Source organism: Serinus canaria, chromosome 1A (genome assembly GCF_022539315.1).
Source record: "Serinus canaria isolate serCan28SL12 chromosome 1A, serCan2020, whole genome shotgun sequence".
Classification (NCBI taxonomy): domain Eukaryota; kingdom Metazoa; phylum Chordata; class Aves; order Passeriformes; family Fringillidae; genus Serinus; species Serinus canaria.
In genome coordinates, this window is record NC_066314.1 from 19766779 (window position 1) to 19790219 (window position 23441).

The 23441-nt window shown below is 38.6% G+C and overlaps 1 long non-coding RNA gene across 4 annotated transcripts in view; it reads right to left on the reverse strand.

The window, feature by feature from the left end:
* Positions 1-10913: 10913 nt before the first annotated feature.
* Positions 10914-23441, reverse strand: part of LOC127059140 (uncharacterized) — a 31990-nt gene continuing 19462 nt past the window's right edge. For 3 of the 4 annotated variants that reach the window (XR_007776614.1, XR_007776616.1, XR_007776615.1), the window contains 2 exons: positions 20243-20393; positions 10914-15354 (listed from right to left, as the gene is read on the reverse strand). This is a non-coding gene — a long non-coding RNA (uncharacterized LOC127059140). The remainder of the gene's footprint in view (positions 15355-20242; positions 20394-23441) is intronic. The other variant, XR_007776617.1, reaches the window with a different exon arrangement.

A 23441-nucleotide genomic window follows, 5' to 3' on the forward strand; every position in this document is an offset into this window, starting at 1 on the left:
AATATGAGAAGAAAACAAATGCACCAGCTATATTTAAAGGGTGCTGTTCAAAAATCTAAACCCCATTGGAAGTGGCAAACAAAAGCATCCAGTCAGCTCCATCCTACACCAGATGAGTATAATATTAGTTGCAGGTGCTCAGCTTTTCAGGGTCTCTCTCAGCCTGATGTGTCCTTTAAGAGGCAATGGCACATATTGCTGCACGTGTTCAGTTGCTCTACCTTTGTGCTGCAGTTCTTTACTCTATAAAATGTTCTTCTCAGTACACAAAAGCAGCTGCTGAAGAAACTGCTTCAGACCGAGGGTGAGAGCACTGATGGCAGGATCCCTCACTAAGCAAACTCCAGTAGAGACTGAGTGAATGAGGCGGTGCAGAGACACCGAAGGATCTTCTGTGAAAAACAAAAATATCACCATTATTGCCTGCCATCGAAACCCAGGTGAGATTGAAAAGCCACTGGAGCCTTTTTGGCTGTAGAGCTATGGAGCTGAATTATGCTTGACTCAAAATGGTTCACTTAGCTTAAGAAAAAGAATATTTTGCAGAAATGATACCGAAAGGTTTTTCTATTTTCTTTGCTTCATAAGTGATGATTTTTTACCCTAGAGAAAAAATAGTCATGGGGGGACTAATCTATATATTTTGAAAGTTTCATTGCATAATGTTTAATAAATTAATTAAAAATTCCAATTGACAGAGACTTCAGGAATGTCTATGGCTGGCTAAATTATCCAAGCACTACATCAGCGCCTCCTGAAAATGGTGGCAGAAAGCCAAATGGACAAAAATGGATGCTTGGCTCCTTAATTTACTTACGTGAAAATATATTTTATTGTAATCATTTGTAGTGAGAGATTTACCCTGGAAGAGCCCCAAAAGCTTCATGTGAAACATAAACAGCTATTTCTGTTAGTGCTTTATTTCAGGCAAAGGTTTTTTGCATTGCTCTAGCCACGCAGCGATCTGTAAAGGGAACTTACTCTGATACAGTTTGAAAAGTGCATTTTGTACTTGGCTCTCCCTTTGATCGAATTAATCTGGTCTTTTTTGTAGTTCTAAATGAGGCCTATGGGCTGACAATGTAGCTGTTTAAAGGGGATTTTAGGGGATAATAGCCAATGCAAATAGTGCCATGAGAATGGCAACTTGCTTTTGCACTTTCAATCACATAATAACAGCAAAGAAAGCTTTTAAAATGAATTGAAATTTTGTGGCTTGCCATCTGGGATTATTTGGGGAAACAGTTCTGAATACTATGGTTGTGTAAAAGAATGGTACTATGGGACACTTTTAAGCTGACATGTTTCAGATGGCACCCTTATGCTAACTGCTGCAAAGTTGGCTAGCATTTTTTTTTTATTATTTTCTTTCTTCTGGATTATCTGCAAAAAATTCTCTTTGCTGGTATTTGGGGCTGAAAAACTTTTCTATTGTTAAAGAATTCAATTCAAACCCCTTGCAGCTGCTGATCCCTTTATTGTTCCAAACGTTATGTATACGCGTCTCAGATGAATGTAGCCAAGCCTTTTAGTGCCTTAATAGGTGTCTGTATAAAGGTCATTTATTCTGCAGTACTTGTTTCAACAAAAGTTTATACACAAACAACAACTACAGCTAAAACATTCACATTAATCAATGCTCTTTGCAGTGCAAAACGCAGAGAGAAAAAGCTTAAGTGGAGAAAGTAGGTCCAAACATGAGAACTCTTTCCGTGTTTAACTCTGAAGCAGCATATATTTTAGACTTTGTCATCAAAAAACAAAGGGAAAATTGTTTCAAAGCTATTCTGAACAAGTATTGGTAATTCCAGATTTTTCAGGACAAGTGTAGTTTTGATGAGGTCACTGAAAGTTATAACACACAGGAATCAGTGTGTATGTGGTAAATATATATATATATATATATATATATATATATAACTTCTCCTTTCCAATTAGTTTGGAACTGAGCTCTAGGCTAGCCAGCACCTTGACATTTCAGTTGGCATAGTTGCTTTCTTTTCTCTTCCTATTCCTTTTGTCTTAGCTCCAACTGGCTGCCCTTATAAATGGTCCTTGAGGAATTAGGGTGGATATCAGATGTTTCAGATGAGAAGAACTGAGTACACTTCTCTGGCACACAAGAGTTTTCTTTTTATAGAAATATTAAAATACCATCTGTAAGTTTTAGGAATGTAGGTCATGTCCATGGAGAGTTTCAATTTGAGGTTATGACAGATGTTGGATGGTAAATTAAATATTTGGCTCCAAGTCTGTAAATCAACTTGGTTCCATTTACTTCCCTGGAGTTAGTTCTGCTGACACACATGTAATGAGATCAGATTTTGACTATCTAACTACTCAGTTGAGCTCAGCAGAATATAAATCCATCAGTGATTTGAGGGATGAGGCTTGTCAGGAAAATGATGTGCAAGCTATGGTGGGGACACATAAAGAGCAGGACTAGAGAAGCCCAACTGCTTGATCTCTGATAGAAGAAAAATAGAGAAAAGAAAAAATAGAGAAAGCTGTATTTCCTTGTTTGCTGTTTAATATTTTTTCATCATTCTTTTGAATAATAGATAATGCTCTGATTTCTGAATATGGGATTTTTAAATGTATAACAAGGAACTAATTAGTGTTGCTGCTAGGGGCATTAGTGTATGCCATTCCACAAGTCTGTGTCAAGATTTATACATGGATTGCAGTTACTCTGTACTTAAAACCAAAAAATCAACTGTTAAAGCAGAGGTTTGTGAAAAATTGATATGAGTTCCACTGTGTTGATCATTTGATCTACTGCTGTGGGCTCTGCCAGATAGGTTCTGCCAAGGATTGCAGTGAGACTGCCCTGTGTCTCCAGTCTCAGATTCCAAGCTAGCACAGCTCAGTTGCTCTAAAGTGCTGTCTCTGCCACAGAGGCAGGCTGCCTGCAGCTGCCTCACACTTCCACCTTGCAGCCATATGAAACTAGGTGGAAAGTTCAGTGTTGGGAAAGTTGTTGTACCGTGTGTCTCAGAGCCAACACTATTAATCTCATGGATAAGTACACACTGCTCTAGCTGAAGCTTCCAGGTGGTCTTCAAACCAGCCACACGTAGGATGTATTGTGATAATCTCATTTGGCAGCAGCACAGACACAGCTAACTGTGGCTAGGTCCTCATCCAAGCAAAATGACTGCAATTTTGCCAGACAAGACAAGGTGCCAATGCATTGACTAGTGTGATGACTGGTCAAAATCTCATATCAGAAAATGCAAATCCTTCTTGCTTTGGCAGGTAAATCCTATTGCTACAAATATTCTAAATATTTCATAATAACAGCACAGCGATTCTGTGGGAGAGATACAGAGTAGCCATGGCGTGGCACTGCAGAATCCACTACAAGGATAGCAGGAGGGATAGGATATGCCATTATCAGAAGTGGAGGGGAAAATTTCCTCCTCACAATAAATATAGTCTTAATTAGACTAATAAAATATAAGGAACTAATCAACAAACCTGAGCAGAATGTGCTGTCAGTCACAGAGGCATGTTTCCTGTATGAGGAACAGAATATCCTGTGAACTTCATTCCACCCTGAAAGGTGAGGAGTGAGGAGTAGGCAGTGCCCATTACAGAAGCAGGAGACCACTAGCCAGCTGCTTGGCTGAGCAGTGCTCTGATCTGGCCAGCAGAGCTGCTGCTGTGGGCAGGAACTCTGGGAAGGCAGCACCTGGCACCAGCTCCTTGAGGACATTCTGCATGAGGTTGTTTTGTCCGAGAACAGGAGGAAATCCAACACTATGCTTTAGGTTGACATGACCATGTCATTTTTTAAGTCAGGCAATGGCTCCAACAACACTGTTAACTATGTTCATTGTCCTGGATACTTAAGATAAAAACATTCACAAAATAATTTGATTTTTTTGAAAAAAGGTGAAATGTTTGTAGGGTACTATTATTGCCATATCGGGTACAGTTTAATAAAATGGGGAATCAGTCAAACATCTCAATGACTTTTGCAATGCATCTGCAGCCAAGCCTTTAGCTGGTTAACATCCTTTTACCTTGCACTTCAAATTGCAAACCTGATCTCATGAATCTCAGATAATCACTCTTCAATATCTTTTTATTTTCCTGCTTTTAAAGAAATTCCATTGCTTCAATTTCTACCATATTCATGACTACAAAGTATGTGCAAAATAGGTGTTTGCATCAAATTAGTGTTTAATACTGCATCATGCAGCAGGTGTAAGGGAAAAATGCATCTCTCTTATCTCTGAGCAACAGCTACAGTCCTTCAACTTGCTTCATCACTAAATCAGCTGTAAGAGGCTTTACAGCAACAACAAACCAATATTAACATTTAATATTATATTCTGAAATAATGATTCTGACTTAAAAGCTGGAGTGACCGCTAACAAAAAAAAAGTAATGGATCATGAAGAAAGCTGGTCATTTGATCAAAAGTTTAAAATAAGTAAGGTTAATAACATCACCAAGTGCTCAGAAATGTGAGTCTACTGATTGGTGGCAGACAACTTTTTAATTTGCTGGTTGATCTACAACAAGAAAGCTACATTCTTGTGTATCAACTCACACATTATTCCTAATTTTGTGTGCACTCTATTCTTCCTGATGCAGCAAAGCTAGTAATTATAATATAAAAATAGCTAAATACCCAGGATATATATAATTATTTTGTCACTCACATCTCAATTATTTTAGTTCAGTATGAACTGTGCATTTTGCCTTTAATACAGTACTTGCATAATTCTTTTACTAAAACCCCATAACTTCAAACTCAAAACCCCATGGTAGTAAATGTGGTGAAAGCTTTTACACAAAAGACTTACACCAGCTTGTTTGCAGTGTATTGCAGGGGTTGGCAGGCTGTGCAGGAGCTGCAAAGGTGCTGGGGCTTATATTTTCACTGGTTTAATCTCCAGATTCTCTGATTAAATTGGTAGCTAAATTATGATTGTAGCTGTTTCACAAACATGTAGGAGCACATGGTCTCTGCACTGATGTATGTAAAACAGCTGATGTTGTCAGTGGGTGTGAGGGTGTTTTTTCAGCACATAGTCCACTAGTACTTTTCGTGGGAGATGTTGCCAGTTGGGTGGAGTTTCTTCAGTCTTTCCTCAGTTTCATTTGAAATGTTTCCTCTCCTGTGAATAAAGCTTTTTTGTTTTAATGGGCAAGGTGCGAGTAATAGGTTTAAAGTTACTGACTCCTCTGATTTGGTGCAGGTGTACCATGTTCCCTTGTGACTCAGAGCACCATGCTGGATCCATATTAACCAGAATATACTTCCAGTAAATAAATAAAAAATAAAAGTAGTTATGCAATTTCTCCCTCACCCTTCTGCCTAACAAAACTGGGTATTTTCTTTGTCTGGTACCATTCATGGATACTATACTCCAGAGCTCTGACACAGACTGAACCATGAGAAAGAAATCTTGCTTGAAGTTTTAATCACCTTGAATTCAGGTGAATCTTAGCCATTTTGTACTTCCTGTCTTAGATACAAATGACTGACACAGACAGCAACCTCAGAATAAATCATGACACAGCTGGGAGGGGAAGAACCCTGTGAGATAATTGGGTTTAGATCTTGCACTGAACACAGTTCAATTTGGCTAATCATGGTCTGCCAATCTAACTTGCTTTCCTCAGATTTGAATAACTAGGCTGATCCCATCCCTTGTTTTCTTTCCTGTAAATACTGGCATCACAGTAGTGCATAAAGCACATCTAGGAGTTAGTAATGTCTTGAGGAGATGTAGCAATGTTCTTTGATCAAGACACCCTTCCTCTGAGCAAAGAAGGGCACACAGGTCTCAGGGGGAGTGCTGAAGCCCATACATGACACAAACTGGGAACTGGAACGTTTCTTGAACTCTCATTTACATTGGAAGAGGAAATGTTTTTTAATGTGCTGAAGGCTGAATTAATTTATTTAACTGTTGAAAAGGAGCCTACCAATCACCAGACAAGTAAAGACAAGACTATTGTGACCCTGAATGACTACAGGATTTGCTGCCAGTTCAATTTAGTGTTCAATTTGTTGCTGATGTTGCTTCTTTCCAAAAATGCTGGAGCCATACAGTAGAAAACACAGGGCACGTACTGAAACATTGCTTCTTAGGAGAGCAAGAGTTTCTTTAGATGGCTGTTACTAATGTGTCACTTTGCTTTGCTAAATGCACTCTGGAACAGGGTCATGAAAGTTTGCTTTGTCATTAGGTGCTGAACTTGGAAAGCCTCAGTTCTCAAATCACACATCTTTGTTCTGGAGTGTAATTATAGTAACTGATTATCGTAGTAAGTCTTTATTATCTGTGGGGCCAACCAGTAGGGCAGTAGAAAAGCTTGTTGTTATGCTAAAAAGCAAGCAGATCCTGTTGCCTCTTTGTTTGTTTGTTTTTCTGTAAAGCTTACCTCCTCTTCTAGCAATTCCTCCTAAAGAAGCACAGCCCGCTGCCAGGATAGGAGGAATGCTGCAGTACAACTTCACTCTTCCCTCATCTCCCTGCTTTGTAGGAAGGGAGCAATGGAAAAGATACCACATTGCTAGCTTGTTCTTAGACAGCTTTCAGTGAAGCTGCTGTTGTCCTGAAGACTGCTATTTCATTTCCTGGTTCCATCTTAGCCTTAGAGCAGTCCAGATGGAAAAGCTTTTGTGTTGAAGTACCACTACATCTTTCAGTGCTTTGCAGGATGCATTGCTTGCTCTGGTTGACGTGCAGATCTCAGGAAGCAGCCTCTAGACATGCAATGTGTGCTGGGGTGTATTTATTTGTTGGAACTGTTGTCAGACATCAGCTGCACATGGATGTCAGCAGATATGAATATCTTCTTCCAGAAAGACTGGACATCAAATCTTCACTTTTTATTCTAGCATTTGGTTCTTCATATCCATAAAGTGACTTACAGGTGGAGATGTAGGTGTATTAATGTAGATTGAACTCTTGGATCTTCTGAAAATGTAGGATTGCAAAGATGCTGTCACAGTTTGGCACACTTGTTACCAACAGGTGTCAGTGTTGTAGTGTGTTTTTATTGCCCAGGGTCTGCTCCTGCTCTGCTTTGCCAGAGAAGCTTTGCTTCAGATGCTTCAGTAACACACCACACACGCTGATGCACATATGGCTTTGGCACATCCTGTCCTCAAGAACTGCTACAAAAAGAAGCACTTTTTCCTGGTCATGCATGGTAATGAAGGCTATTTGGAGAATGTTTCATATTGAAGATTGCTAAATTAAACAAAGCTCATCTAGTGATACAGTAATAGATAGTGACAGTGTTTGGGAAGTGAGAGGAAGTATATAAAGCACTGCAAGTCTAGCTGATGGCAAAGAAGCTTGCAGTATTGGCAGCTTAAATAAGTCTTAAATTTGTCCAAAGTCCCTTGGTTTGATTCACCAAAGGAAAATGGCTAAGAATGTTGCTTTAAGATATTTATGGAAAAAAACATTTCTATATCTTCTGTACAGCAACAAGTAAATATATATATTTTTATCTTTTTGATAGTGACAACAAGAATCTAGTCATAGAGACTTTTAAATGAAATTAAGGCTACATAGGACAGGACTAAGATTTGCTGGACCATTTTTGAATGTCAAAGCATTTTAACAGTGCTGTCTATACTAAAGATCTGCATTCACAGTTAAGCCCATAGATAACAAATTTATAAAGAGTCTTCATCTCTTCCTCACAGATATTTGCCTTTCTGAGTCTTCGTGCAACTCATAGAGCCTATGATTTGTAGCAGAAACCTGGTGTGGTACCTACATTTCTAAAAGACAAGAGCAGGTAAATTCCCATATTAGCTTAGCAGAATGGCTCAGCATCTATTTCTGTCCAGAGGCCTTCAGAATTCACACACTGGGTGTCTGTGTGCCACCCTGCCTGGCAGGGATGTTCTGAGCATATCTAGCCCACAGTGGCATCACTGAAAGAAAAAGATAAGGACATCTCCATTTCACATATTTCATATATGCAAGAGCAAAGAGATTTCTGTTTTATCTTTTTTTCATTTTCAGGGACGATAGAATTTTCTCCTTATTTCAGCATCATATTGAGACACCTTTCCTCATTCTTAATCCCATCTGCTATGACCTATCAAGCATTTAACAATCTTCTGTCTGGATGAGTCAGGGTGAATTAATTTTTAAAGTTATATTACTTGCTGAGGGTACTGTTCTGAAAAAAAACATGGGGACAGGTTTCTTTAAGATATTAAAGACTGACTTTGGAAAATCTTAGATGGTGGTAAAAAATGGGAAGTTTCACTTGTGCTTACAGGCAATATTTTTTTTTGTGCTATAATTTTGTGAACCTGTGAAGTGTGAAAGCTATATCTAAGAAAGTGCCTGACTCAGAAAAAGAAAAAAGGATTATGTGTAATAGATTATAATCTGAGAAATTATTCATTTGTCACTATGTCTTCCTTATTTATGCAGTTGTGTGATGCAGGACTGTCAGTCTCAGTTGTTCAAATACCAGAAGCTGGGCTCCCAAAGCCTTGTCTTAAAATCGTGATTTAAAAGATAATGGGCTTGTTGTGGTTTTAAGCCCAGCTGGAGATGAAACACTATGCAGCTGCTCACTCACTCCCCTTTTTCCTCCCACCCTGGTGGAATGGTGAGGACAAGCAAAGTAAAACTTGTATGCTGTGATAAGAACAATTTACTAATTGAAAATAAAGTAAAAAAACAGCAATAAATGTAAAAAACAATGATAATAAAAAAGAAAAAAAATCCAAGTGATGCACAGTGCAATTGCTCAAGACCAACTGGCTGATCCCAGACCCCCTTCCCAAACCCAGATTGGCTGCCCTTGAGGGTAACAGGGTAACTCCCCCAGTTTATATTCTGGGCATGATGTCTAGGGTGCTGAATATTGCTTTGGTCAGTTTGGGTCACCTGTCCTACAGTCCCAGCTGTGCTTCCTCCTAGGCTGGATTTTAATTTGCATGTGTCCTCACTGGCAGAGCACGAGACTGGGGGTGGGGGGGAAGTGCTGACTAAGAATAAACATGAATTAGCAAAACCCCAAAACATCAGGGTGTTATCAGCACCATTCCCATTATAAATCCAAAATATGGCACTGTAACAGCTTGTGAAAAGAAATTAACTCTACCCTAGCTGAAGCCAGGGTTATATTTGCTAACCTAATAAAGCTTTTCTTTGTTCCTTTGAAAAACATGATTAAAACAGCTCAGTGCAAAGCAGAAAAGAGACCTTATTTCCTTCCAGAAGTGGATAAACACACAAGAGTAAGGTGGTGGACATCTAGCTAAAATTGCCTTTTTCAGGAAAAATGTTGAATTTGGGAACTAAGTAATCACAGCTGCCCAAGAGTTACCTGCTGCAATGTGCTGACTAGGTGCTGTATACAATAGTTATAAGGAAATAAAAAGCACCTGATACTTAAATGTAGCAAAACATATAAATGCTACATGCGCACAGTGCTCTCTTGTATTGGCTTCTTGGAAAGGAAAGGTAGACAGACTATTTAATGTTGGGTAAAGTAAATGAATAAATATCTTTGATTCAGTGCTACAGAACATGTGAAAAAGCTGAACTTGAGAACAGAAGCTGAGAGTAAAGGATTTTTTTTGCATTGTATAGTGTAGATGTTTGTGAAGAAATATATGAAATAAGCAGGTTTATACTGCAACTGCTGATGCAGAGCATATTTGCATTGTATGCTTTGAAGAAAACATTCAACAGCAGTTAACTCATGAGAGTCTAACACTGTTGCTAAATTTAGCAAGAAACCAGTCACAGAAATGTTGGCTTTGTGACACTCCTGCAAGTGTCTTACTGAGCTTATACAATGGCAGCTGTTGCTGTTTTATGTTGTTGATAAAAACAAAGCCAGGGTTGATCTGAAGCCCGGTATCAGAGTTGCTGTGACTTAGATGAAAATCATAAAGCTTATGCAGTGGGTTGACCCTAGCCAGCAGCTGAGAATTCACTCACCTGCTTGCTCACTCCCCTTTCCCCCTAGAATGAGGAGAAATTAGACAAGTGAAAATATCAATATATTGAGATCAAAACAATGTAAAAATAGTTGAAGAAAAGCTGAATATGCAAGAAAAAAAAAAAAAGGCATTTATACATTACTTTTCAGTGGTTGGAAAGCAGAACCTCGGCATGTGTAATGCCACAAACACAAACGTCACCCTTTAGTCTTTCTTTCCTTCAGATTTTGTTGCTGAAAACAATTTCATGTGGTGTGGAATATCCCATTGGCCAGCTCAGGTTGGCTGACCTGGCTTAGTCCCTGCTCAGTTTCTCACCTACCAGTAGCCTACTCACTGTGCAGTTCAGCTGAAAGTGGGACACTGTTGTGTCATCAACACTGGTCTGGTCAGAGATCCAAGATGCACCAGCATACAGGCTCCTAAGACAGATAACTCTATCACTGCCAGACCAAATAGAGATCACCAAGACAGAAAATGTGGGGCATGAAGGATTAATTAGAAATTTGTGCCTTCATTTCTCCCTCTGCCTGCCCCTCCCTCCCCTTACTGCCTGCTGCTCTAGTGGCCTGGAGAGAAAAAGGCATGGTCCTCATCAATGCCTGTCACACTTCTCTGACAGAAAGTGACAGAGGGTTGTACACTGGCTTGTTGTGGCAAGACATCCTGTTTGCAGTCATCTAAATTCTTTCTGCAATATCATATGTCACAGCTCTTCTGAAGAAGAATAGTAATTCCATAGGACATGCTGAAGTAAATTAAGCAGGAATGTAGGTTCAACTTTTATAAAAAAGATGGCAACAGTGCTTGCAACGTGTCACACTTTATATGGTGTATGAAAGAAAATCAAACACCATCCATAACCTCAGTCTCATTCATGTCACTAGAAGTTACAGACACAAAACTGCAAATGCTCAGCAAAAGTAAAATGCATCAGTTACTTTATTATATTAGTATAAAAGATGATTGGCATGGTATTGTTATTGCAGATAATTCACATTAATATAAAAGATGATAAAACAGAAGATTTATGATTTAGCAGTGGATTTTATTTATTTTATTATTCCAAATCCTATCTAAATATTTGCACAGTCTATTGGTGCATAATGCACCTCATATCTGTAGTGACACAGTTGAGTGTTAGTACAGGAAAATCATTGATATCACAAGCATTTAACATGGGACTATTTTTGAGATGACTCTGCTGGGAAGTGGAATGTGATGTTATTGCCTGCAACACGAGGGATTGAATTTTCTTTGTTAGAGTTAGCTGTGCCACCTAGGGCTTCCCTGATGGCACAGTACTCAACACAGCCCTGCCCTGTTCCTAGAGTCTACCACTGGGCCTTCCAGGTAAACACTCCTCTGAGGTTTCAAAATACATCCTCCAAACAGAAACAGGGCTGATCCCCTGAAATACACATTCTAGAAAACATTTTCCTTTTTCTCTCAATTTAGCTATTAACTAGTTAAAATTCATGTGAAGACACAAGATCACAAGGCAAATTGCTGATTGATGGTCCCTTGTCTGTTCCTGGCACCTGACATCATTGGAGTTTCAAACTTACAGTGAGGTCTGTAGTGCTGCTTCTAAAGCAGGGATCACCTCACTCACAATAACCCTCAAGAGTGTAAACAGTGTCTCCTGAAACCAGAACTCTCTGCACATGAGTGGCCAGGAGCTTTGTGCTTTCACAGACACCTCCTTCAAGGTGCCAGCCATGAGAGTTACACTGGCTCTGTGGGTATTTGCCTTTGGGATCAGTGCAAGGCATTCCTAACTCCTGTTCTGTCGTGTCCCCAGGCTGGCCTTGAATCGTGTCAAGTAGAGACCCTGATCTGTCCCATTCATCTAGTTCTGTTTGGAAAGTTGCCAGGTGACAGCATTGTTTCTGGTTAGCAATCTGGTAATGTGGGCTAATTTAATTATTCCTTCTGGTTTTAGCTATCTTAAAAAGGTTGTAATCAGCTGCTTTGACCTGGTAAAAAATTAAATGAAACACTGAGGGGAAGATGATAGATCGAAGGCAAAATAAGCTGGCTGCAGAGAAGTACAAGGGAAAAGGCAAGAAATTAACTTCAAATGTCAAGAGCAATAACCTGAAAGAAGGATTTTAGAGTCTTTCAGGATAACAGTTTAAATACCCAGGAATCATTGCTGGTGAGGGGCAGAAAGCAGTGGCATAGATAATCCCTCTAACTCCAGCACTGGGTGCAGAAACCATGGCTTAACCCCAGATCATTTGCAGAGTGTCCCTCCCTTCCAGCCCCCAAAGCATCCAGAAACAACAACTTTTTTCTTCTCTTACCTGCTGGCATTGAATCTAAATGTTATTAATGGGTAGGCTGCAAAACCTGCAGTGTCAGTAATGTCCTCCAAAGGCAGTTCTGCCTATGCAGCTCCCAGAACAAGCACAGCTCACCTGCTAGCTGGGAGAATGCAAAGGGTCATTGGATGAGGGTTGTATGAACAAGAGTGACATGAAACATGAAGTCAAGGTGCTAGGAAATGAGCTATGTCCTGAACACTCTATACTGAAATTTGAGCTGGCACAAATTCATGCAAGTAGAGTTAATGCAACTGAAGAAATAACCATCCATTCTCCAGTAAGTTACTTCTCTTTACAATTCACGGACCATGAGCTCTTAGTCTATTATAGTGGCAAGAAAAATGGTTTATTTAAACTTAAATGCAACCTTTATAGATTAAACTGTCACCTGAATAGGTCACAGCCTTAAGAGACTTTCATCAGATGAGATCTATTTTAAAGATTAATTTTCTTGCTGAAACAAGGTAACAGTAATACTGCTTTTAAAATCTAGTTATAATTGAGATGCTTTCTTTCCTATGTATCTTGGTTAATATAATTTCCTTAACAAGTCTTTTCATCTTGACTATTTTTAGAGTGTATAGTCCTCCATAAGTCATGCAATAACTTATTTTCATGGCTAAAGAATGTGACATGGCAAACTTGATACTGTGCTCTATTAATGTCCATAATCTGATAAAATATATGCTTTGAAGGAGAGAGCTGCTAATTAAAAATGCAGAATACAAAAAACAAATTAATCTGAGAACCAAAAAACCCTTCTTCACTGATAAAGAAACTAAAGAATTTTTTGCTACAATAATAAAATATTTTTCGAAAGGAGGAAAGCCAGGAGGCAGACATAACAATTTCCCAGATAAAAAGTGCTCAAGCTCACCAGATGTCACCATAGCTTTTCTGGAGACTTTAATTTCTTTTCCTGATGGGATTGGAATACAGGATTCTCCCTTTAATTTTCTTGAACATGTATTTTAGCTTAAAGAACAGAATCTGAAGGGAAATCTATTTTTCAGGACATAAAAGATAAATTGTAAAATAGGTGAAGAGGAAAAGAAGAAAGCATTCTCCATATTCACTGGAGACAAGAAATAGCCATAAATTCTAGCAAGGGAAATTTGGGTTTAACATGGAGAAATTTTTAACAGTCAGAACAAATAAACCCTCAGAAAGGTGGCCAAAGGCACTTGTGGTGTTCAGAATTTTAAGTATGGGCTAGATAAGAAGTTTAAAGAAATTAGACAAGGTTTTAAAGATGAGGTTAAACAACTGTAGGAAATTATTTGGATACAGTTGATTCTGCTGAAAGAACTAGGTTGGGCAGGTTGTCAATTTGAGTCTAAAATTATTTGTTGCAAACATTTCCAGACTGGCCTGTTGCTGTGTCCTTCCAGGACAAGACATCATGGGAAGCTCCTTCTCTCCAGGCTTAGGACGGGCCCTGGAAATCCCTGTCTCCCTAAATGAAAACAAAATGTGAATATTTTTGTGCTGTTTCTTTGACCCAAGAGAGTTCAGCAAAATATAAACCAGAAGACTGGACAGAGCTAAAAAGAAATATGTTTAATCTATAATGTATTATAGGTTAAACCTACCAAAGTTAAATATGTTTAACCTATATGTTATTTCTTTGAGAATTTGCATTGTAGGAAAGAAAATGGTCTTTGGCTCTCACCTTTCATTCTGCACAACAAACATGCATGTTCAATTATTAAGAAATAGAGTCACCCATAATGTGGAAATTTTCAGCATCAAAATTTTGCTTTACTTCTTTGTTGCTGTGATTTTTAGAGAAATTGGAGATCTTGGGGCCTGGTAGCTTGAGAGCTGAACAACTGGGTTTTTTTTCTGAACTTTTGTGTACTCATGGTGAGGAGCAGAAAGTTCAGTGAACTAAAAATCCTGCCTGCTTCTTCTGAGGATATTTTTTGAACAAATGAAGATAAAAGTTACAGCAGTTTGGATATTCCTTGACTGAAATGACTTCCTATTCTCCAGGCTGAGATTTGCTGCTGGTGCATTTACTCTTCCTTGGCAGGTGGAGTTGCACAGAGTAGAAGAAATTATACCACAGGTGTGTTAACCCCAGTTTCATCTTTTCTGTGATGCTGCCAACAATTTCATTTTAGCAATGATCTTGCCACTGGTAGATGATTAAGTTGAAACACATTTCCAGAATTTTTCTAGAGATACAGAAGTGATGTAGATTCTACTTTTTTTGTATTACTTTTTCTTGGTCTTATAAGGCTAACTGTTAATTTTTTGGTAGCTTGGTGATGATTTTTCTTTTTCTAATGGCATTATTCTAGGTATTACCCCTACTCTTACTACACATGGATAATTCTGGAAAAGGTATTGAGAAAAAGGAAAAGACAAATGACTGTCCTTACAGATAAGGGATTTTTCCTTATAACATAATAATAATATTAAATCTGGTTCCTTTCTGGGTTTCATCTACATTTCTGATTTTCTTCGATTAAGACCTAAGACCTGGCTTGCTTCAAGGAGGAAGGGTTAGCATTTTAAATTCCAATATTAAACTTTGAAAATAACCTTAAAAATACACATTTTCCCACTTTTAGAAATTTTACAAATTTTCCATTCCTAAATGTAGGGTACAGCATGTACTCTTGAAGAAAATGTCACCTAAAAGCTTTAAAAAATTGTGTAGGAGGGAAAAACTATATAATTTTAATTGTCAAAGCATTACATTTGAGTGCTTCAGTATCTAACTGTCTCTACAGTGAGTGCAGGGAAAACAGATTATTGCTCAGATATTTTCACAGTATTTATATGCCTTTTTCACTTAAAATTTAGCATTGATGTCAACAAATATTTCTCATCTAATCCATAAATATATGGTGAAAATAAAGGTGGAAATAATTAAGACATTTTTGTTACTTGGGATAGTCTCTGTAGTCTTTTGTAAAGGCAGGAATGTTCACACAAGTGTTGTTGGAGAACGTCTGATCAATCTATGTTTTGAATTTTAAGTAAATCTTCACATCACATTCTGGATTCCAAGAGCAATTCCATTCTTACTGGCACGAGTCAGATCCAATCACACATGACCTACAGGAGCAAGGAAATCTAGGTGAAACTTTTAAAACTGCAGATGTTGGTGTGAGTTGCTTGCGTGAACCTTCAGAGCAAATCTTGTTCATCTAATTATCCACTATGTGACTTTGAGCAACAAATGTAATTATATAATTAAAGAAACTGTAAGCTACTCTTCCACAGCTCTTGAACAGAAGCAAGATTGATCCATCCAGTTATTCACAATGTATTTGTTCAGCTGTAATAGAAGTGTTGTCTGCAGAGGGTCCCTGCAGCAAATTTTATCATCACTACTATGATGGCCCCTTGCCAGCTAACTTTATTCCTATAAAACTTCTACTAATATTTAGCATGTCCAGAGAAGGGCAGCAAAGCCAGTGAAGGGTCTAGAGGTTGTCCTGTGAGAAGTGGCTGAGGGAGATGTGGGTGATTAGCCTGGAGAAAAGGAGGCTGAAGGGAGACCTAACTGCTCTCTACAGCTGCCCTAAAAGAGGTTGTAGGAAGGGGGCTGTTGGTCTGTTCTCCCAGGCAGCAAGTGACAGGTCAAGGGGAAATGGCCTCAAGCTGTGCCAGAGCAGGTTCAGATCAGACATCAGGAGGACTTTCTTCTCCAAAAGGATGGTCTGGCATTGGAACAGGCTGCCCAGGGAGGTGGTGGATCACCATCCCTGGACACGTCATTTAATGCTACGGTTTAGCTGACACAGTGGTGTTTGGTCAAATGCTGAACTAAATGATCTTGAATTTTTTCCCAACCTAAATGATTCTATGAGTCTATGATTTCCTAATGTCTATAGAATGTTGAAGCCAAGGCTGGGGCCTCAGGTTTTGTGGCTGTGCTGGAGATGTGCAGACAAGTTTGCAATGTCTATTGCTGCACAGCTTTTGGAGCCCATGGACACAAATGCAATTAGTGGTCAGTGACAGATTATCAGGCCTTTCTACAGTGTGCAAAGTGTTCATATTTCCTTTTTTGATTCTTTAATTATATTATATATTTAGCACGGGCATATTGGAAGTTCTTGTGCATTTCACAGGTGATCTATGAGCAATGAGTCCAGTCTTTGAGATCCTCAGGCCCAGTTGTCATGCTCAGCACACTTGGGCCATGTGGACCCACTTGTGTACCTGATCTGTAGGGATCTGTGTGTAGGATGTTTCATTCTTGGTTGGTTCCTGACTGTTGTTCTAGGTCTGTCAGCAGGACTAAACCTGCTCCAGCTCCAAATGATGGAATTTGGTGGGGGCCCTATCAACTTTCTGCTGCTTTCCATCAGAACAGAGATGCACTTCACGCTTTCATATCTCACCCTAGTGGTATTCATTCTGGTTGATAAATGCTTAGATCATGTAACCATATAATTTTCTTATCATTTCAACATAACATACATCAACTTCTTTTCTCATTATTCTCCTTGGTTATCTTGTTTGGCAGCATGATCTGAAGCCTGGTATTTATGTTAATTATTCCTGCCCTTTAATTCCCAATCGTTTTCATTGTGCCACCATTTGAATGAAAGTTGCATTACCCTGAGAAGACAAGAAGCTGCTCGTGTTGGCAGCAGAAGACATTACTAATTCTGGAAACTCGAAGTTGTCCTAGGTGCAGGTGTCCAGGCCCTGGCCACAGGGGCTGTGGAGCAGTGTCTGTGGCTCTGGAGGGGCTGTGGCTGTGCTGTGATGGACATGAACAGTTCCAGGTGCCTCCAGCTGATTCACACATGGCACAGCTGAGCCTCTCAGCCATGCTGGCAGTGCCTCTGGGAGAATGTGTTTTACAAAAGGGAAAAAACCTTGTGGCAATGAGGGGTGAGGGAAAAAATGTGATGAACAGCCCTGTGACATCATGGTCAAAGAAGGAGGAGGGAAAGAAGTGCTTCAGGTGCTGGAGCAGAGACTTTGCAGCCTGTAGAGGAGCACTGTGGAGCAGATGGATATTTCCTGAAGGACTGCATCTTCTGGAGAGACCACATGGGAGCAGATATTTCTGAAGGAGTGCAACCCCTTGGAAGGACACACATTGAAACAGGGGAAAAGTGTGAAGAACAAGGATTGGCAAAAAGGAGCTGTTTTGGATTGACCCCAATTCTTCATTTCTCTGTGCAGCTTGAAGGTTAGGAGGGGTAGAAGAATTGGGAATAAAGGAATGAAGCTGGACCTAGGAAAAGAGGATGGGTGGGGGGAAGGTGCTGTTTTAATTTTTTTTCTAATTAAATCTAATTTAATTGAGAATAAAATAAATTTTCCCCAAGTGAAATGTGTTGGTCCTGCAATGGTACTTGGTAAGCGATCTCCCTGTCCTTACATAGACTCATCAGGTTTCTTTTTTCCTCTTATTTTCTTCCCTTGTCCTGCTGGGAAGGAGGAGGGTGAGAGCACCTGGATGGGTGTCTGTTAGGCAGCCAAAGTCAATTCACCATACATGTAACCTTATGAAGCCAGAGAACTTTTAATTATTTATATATAATACAAGCATTTTTCTATAAGTAACACTGAAAGTAAATTATGGCTGCTATTTTCAAAATATAAAAAAATCTGCATACTGCTAGGATCTCCTGTGGATTGGATGAATCTTCCATGTTTTCCCTTTCCACTATATTCTCCCTCTTGAGTTATCAGACTTTTTCAAGTTTATAATGCTACTTATGAAAGAATTGCAAATTATTACTGCATGAATCCTCCTCCCTTGGTCCTGTCAATGATTATTTGAAAACCTGCTTTCAAATAAAAAAACAGTTGGCAAATGAGGGCATGCCTTTCCACTATAAAATCTACATGACATTTCTTCACTGAATATTGCAACATGAGGTTTGCTGCATTCTACTGACAAGAAAATTTCCATGTTGAAAATGATGTCAATGAAAACAAGAACTGTGAAGAAAGATCTGCTTTCCTGGTGCAGGAAAGATGAAGAAAGCAGGAACAAGAGACCAGGTCCATTAATTCTGAGTACTGAGTCAAGGTATTTTAAGAACAGCTGCTGTAGGCCTAATTCATGAGGTAGGTGGTCCATTCTTTAATCTGTATGGCATTTTAATTTTTAATGTTTGTAATTCTTGATTTCTATTTCTGTTTCTCTCTTTAGACACCTTTTGTAATAGAGAAGAAAGGAATGGTTAAGCAAGGAGATGCACAACTGCCCTGTGAAAAACACATTTGGGAAAGGAGGAAGAGAAATTCTGAGCCTGCTGGAGACTCAAACATATATGACATGAATATGTAATTTCATAAGATTTATTCCAACTAACCAAGAATTAGTAAGATATTCTCTTTATATAGCAAAAAGCTTGATAAACAGGCCAAACTCATATCTCTGAAACATCATAGACTTTTAAAATATGCTACAGGACTACCACAGAAATATGTAACTTATGACATATGTAACATATTTAATATGCAGTCCTCACAAAGACTGATTTTAACAACAGTTTTACAAATCTATTATTCCACTAATATAAGTAGTATAATTGCAGGTATAAATAATGCAAGTATTGGCCTTGAAATTTTTATTTCAAAGCTCTACTGTTCTTTTGGATATGGAATCTTTCATTAAAAAATTAAATCCTACCTGACTGACTTCCTTTTCTTTTGCGCCAAGGCCATTTTTTGGATGGAATTTCAAATGGAGCTGGATTTTCTGAGCGGTTTATTAATTAAAGGGCTGGAGGATATTTGTGAAAAGACTTGGTTGATAAAACAACTAATTGTTTGTATTCAGAAATATCAACTATGATCTAGTATAAGCTTATTGCTAGAAATGCAAAGTACCACTGAATCTTTCCCTCTGAAGTTTGAGAAATGCTGTGGTTTGATAAGAAGCTCATCAGTTGAGAAGGTGGGATACAGGATTTTATGAAAAATGTAATTCTGCTTTTTCACTCAGACTGTGAACTCAGTGTGTCACCAGTACTGGCTTTGTTCATATTAAGCTAAAGCCATTTATACTTTAAGGAAGAATTCTTACTCTGGTGAACTGCTGCAGACACCTCTGCAGCACCTACTGGAGCTAGTGAAACTGATCAGAATTGCACACATGGTGTACCTAGCTCCTAGACTAACTTGCCATGACAAAGCATTTCATTTGGTTTTACTCCTGTGAGTGGTATTTAAGCTTCTGAACAGTAAAGCCCATGAATAATATTTAAAAAGAAAAGCTAATACTTTGGTAGAAAGGTTTTATTCAAAATATACACATTGAGAGGTACCATCAATGAACTCCCACCCCACCTTTCTTTGGTAACACCAAATCATCCTTGTCACTTAGGTTTGGGAAACAGGCTGGATGGACTCTTGAGAGGCATCACAGTCCTTAGATTTATAACAATTATCATCAATAGCACTGAGGGAAAAGTGTTGACAACTTGTGTCAAAACAGTAGAGTGATGGTGTAGCTATATATTTGTGTAAACAGCAAGGATGTCAAGAGATGTGCTTATTGCTTTGTATACTTGAGATGCTGTCTATGCACATTTGAAAAGTATTTATAACAAACATTGGCATTTAATATTCCTTATTTGGCCCCTTTTCTGTTTAAATTCAGGAATGCAGTGTACAGCTTTATATTGCTGTAAAGTATTGAAGTAAACAGGGTTCAGAGTATCTTAGCCATGGAATGTTTATTTACAGATGTGCTCTCTAAAGCTATCAGCTCCCCCTGTATTTCATAAAAAAAATTCCATAGTGCAAGAGCAAGTGGAACTTAATGTTGGAAATGTCTCATATGTTAAAAAAAAAATAGAATTTTTCTTCATATTCAGGCTAAGGGATAGCAATGTGGACACTGTGCAGGATTAATTTCTGTAAATCTATTGCAATAGTGGCTTTTCAAAGGATGTTGACATATTTCAAAAATTAAGGATAAAACAATCCAAGGAGATCTAAGGCTTTATGAAACCTTTCTTACCTGGGTGTTGAGCAGGGGCTAAACTAGACCAGGAACCCAACTGTGAAATCTATATTGCCCACAATACACCACAATAAACATCTTTAGGAACTGCATGTTTCTCAGAAACAAAGCACCAAATCAGAAAATAATCTTCAAAAATTGTGTGATCCTGTCAAAAAAAAAAAAAAGAAAAAAAAAGAAAAATAATTTTATACATGTGACTGGCTTAAATTTAGGTGGGAATTTAAATATGTGAAGAAAACATAAACTCTGCCAGGATTCAGTATAAGAATGCTTTACATAATATGAAGAGCTATAATATCCTGTATCTTTCAAAATATTACTGTTCCATTTGCAGAGAATGAAAGCACAGAGGTTTATAGGCTTTATGTGTGCTTTTTTATGCAAACAGCTTTTTGAAAATAGCATTTCTGTGTTAGACTGATACTAAAAATTAGGATCATCTACAGATAGACCTGAGATGTAGGTGCTAGTAACTCAAAAGACTGTCCTTTGAGGACAGTCATTTTGGGTTTTTCTCAGGTAAAATCAGTAAAGAGCTTTTCAGCAAAGAGCTGCTAAGAAAAGCCTTTAAAGCTACTAAAGGTATTTATTTTCCTTAATGAGGGTAGCAGACATGTGTGCTGGTTTTGTCTGGGATAGAGTTAATTTTCTTCAAGCAGGTAGTGTGAGGCTGTGGTTTGGATTTATGCTGGAAACAGTGTTGGTAACACAGGGATGTTTTTATGTTTTTGTTACTGCTGGGCAGTGCTTACACAGAGTCAAGGCCTTTCCTGCTGCTCACCCAACCCCACCAGCAAGGAGGCTGGGGATGCAGAAGGAGCTGGGAGGGGGCACAGCCAGGCCAGGTGACCCCAATTGACCCAAGATATTTTCCAGACCATATGGTGTCATGCTCAGCATAGAGAACTGGGGGGAGAAGAAAGAAGAGGATGTTTGGAGTGATGTTATTTGTCTTCCCAAGTAACTGCTAGGTGCTATGGAGCTGTGCTTTCCTGGGAATGGCCTGACACCTACCTGCCCATGGGAAGCAGTGAATGAATTCTTTGTTTTGCTTTGAGTGCAGCTTTGCTTCACCTGTTAAACTGTCTTTATCTCAAGACAGGAGCTTCCTCACTTGCACTCTTCTGATTCAGTCCCCCATCCCACTGGGGGGCTGTGTGGGGCTGAGCTGCCAGCTGGGGTTAAACCACCATGGAATACATCAAGACCTGATTCCTGGCAATGCCAAGTGCAAGAGTTTATGCTCCATAAATTTCAAATTATGCTTAACTTCCCAGTCCTGACTGTTATGGAAGGTGTCCTTTAGGCTTCCTCCACAGAGTGAGTTTGGCTCTTGCAGTGGATATACGCACAAAAACGTGGCCAGCTGGCCTGGAGCTGTGCTGTGTCTCAGATTGTCTGAGTCCTGAACATTGCACATTGTGGTAGGGGAAAACAGGCTGCTTGTAGACAGAAACAATCAGGGGATTGTCTTTGAACTTCAGGCAGAATGGAAAATATTTTTTGATTCTCATTGCAATTAGAAAGCATTGAAGGAACTCAGCACCTCACACAGTGTATTATGAGAAATTGGAAGAGAATTTTTGTAAATGAAAGTAGTAAACCAAAAGTTAACGTGGAAACATATTGCCAATGAACATGCAGAGTATTTCTCAGGTACCTCCTGTGGTTAATCTGGTCTCTTTCTGCCTGTCTCTAGGTTTGCCTGGATTCCAGATTCTTCCCTCTATTGAAGCCATTGGCAGGAGCCATCCAGGCCAATCTATCTTCCCCCCTGTACATCTTGCTGACACTTTGTATTCTCCAGTGTCCTTGCACAAATCAGGATACCAGATGTGCCTGTGGTAAAATCCCTTCTCTGACTAAGGAAATTTTAGGCTCTAAACAAATCCCTCAAACTGTAGGTATATACTAATATACCAGGTTGCAAGAAAAGATATCAATTTTTATTAGATCAATAAATAAAAATGAGTACAAACTGATTGGAAATGCCCAGGTCTTTTTTAAAAAATCAAAGAAGTATGACACTTCACTCAACACTTTACAGACTCATTTTTATCTTTCAGTATCACAACCACAGTTTCTGCTTCTCACTGTGTATGCTCACTACTATAATGTCCTTTACAGTTGAAATAGTCCTAACATGACCTGTTTATGATCTAGACTGAACTTAAAAAAATTACACAGGATTCAAATATATGTTGTGCTAATTTATGATATTTAATGAGATATTAATTACATTTGTTTGAAAACCTCAAGAGACTCTAAAAACAGCCACAAAGGGGCAGCAGACATTTGCATCTTATGATGCTTATATGTTTTCCTCACCTGTTCTGTTTCCTGTTTAACAAAAAAACTCGAACAATCTGGGAAAATTATGAGGCTAGGCTTTTCTTTTGGAAAATCACAATCTCCTCTTCCCTTTAGTCCTGAAAATATCATAAAAAGATGCATACTTGTAGGAAAAAAACTTTTATAATTATTTTTAGTGCTTTTTTCAGCCATTTTTTCCAAGGAGGTATGGTGCCTAATATTCAAGTCTAGGTCTATTATATTAACCCCCTATCTTTTGATTTTCAGAGATAAGGTAAAAAGAACACACAAGAAATTACTGATCCTCACTGGAAGAGAAATTGCTAGCTTTTGTTTTTTCTGCACTAAAGGCATCAAACAAGAGCTCTGAAAACTCCTGGAACAAGCAATTTCCTCTATAGCAGATAATTTTTACTATTGATAAGATTGAATGTCAGTACTAATATAAGCCTTCTACAATGTAAGACAAGAAAAAAAAAGAACCACATTTCTGAACAACACTGTCTATTTGCTGATTTTCAGGACAGAGACTTGCAGATATTTTAGTAAACATCTTGCACACAGATACACATAAAATTTAATTTTTATTATGTGCTTTCTGTAATTTTCATTGTGATTACTTTGTTTTAATGTAGAACCTACTATTTTCATTAGTGGGCATGAAACTAAGGTTATTTCAAAGAATTTTAGAGAATTGCAACTCTATTTAAAAAGAGTAGCCTATGTACACTTACATGTGGAAGCATCAGCAGTCTAATTTGATAGGATCTTATAATAAACTTCAAGTAGTATAGCAGCTTGCAAATCCTTTTCTGAAACAGAACCACTTGAAATAGCAGACAGGCGGCAAAAGGGCCTGGACATTTCCAATCAGTTTGTA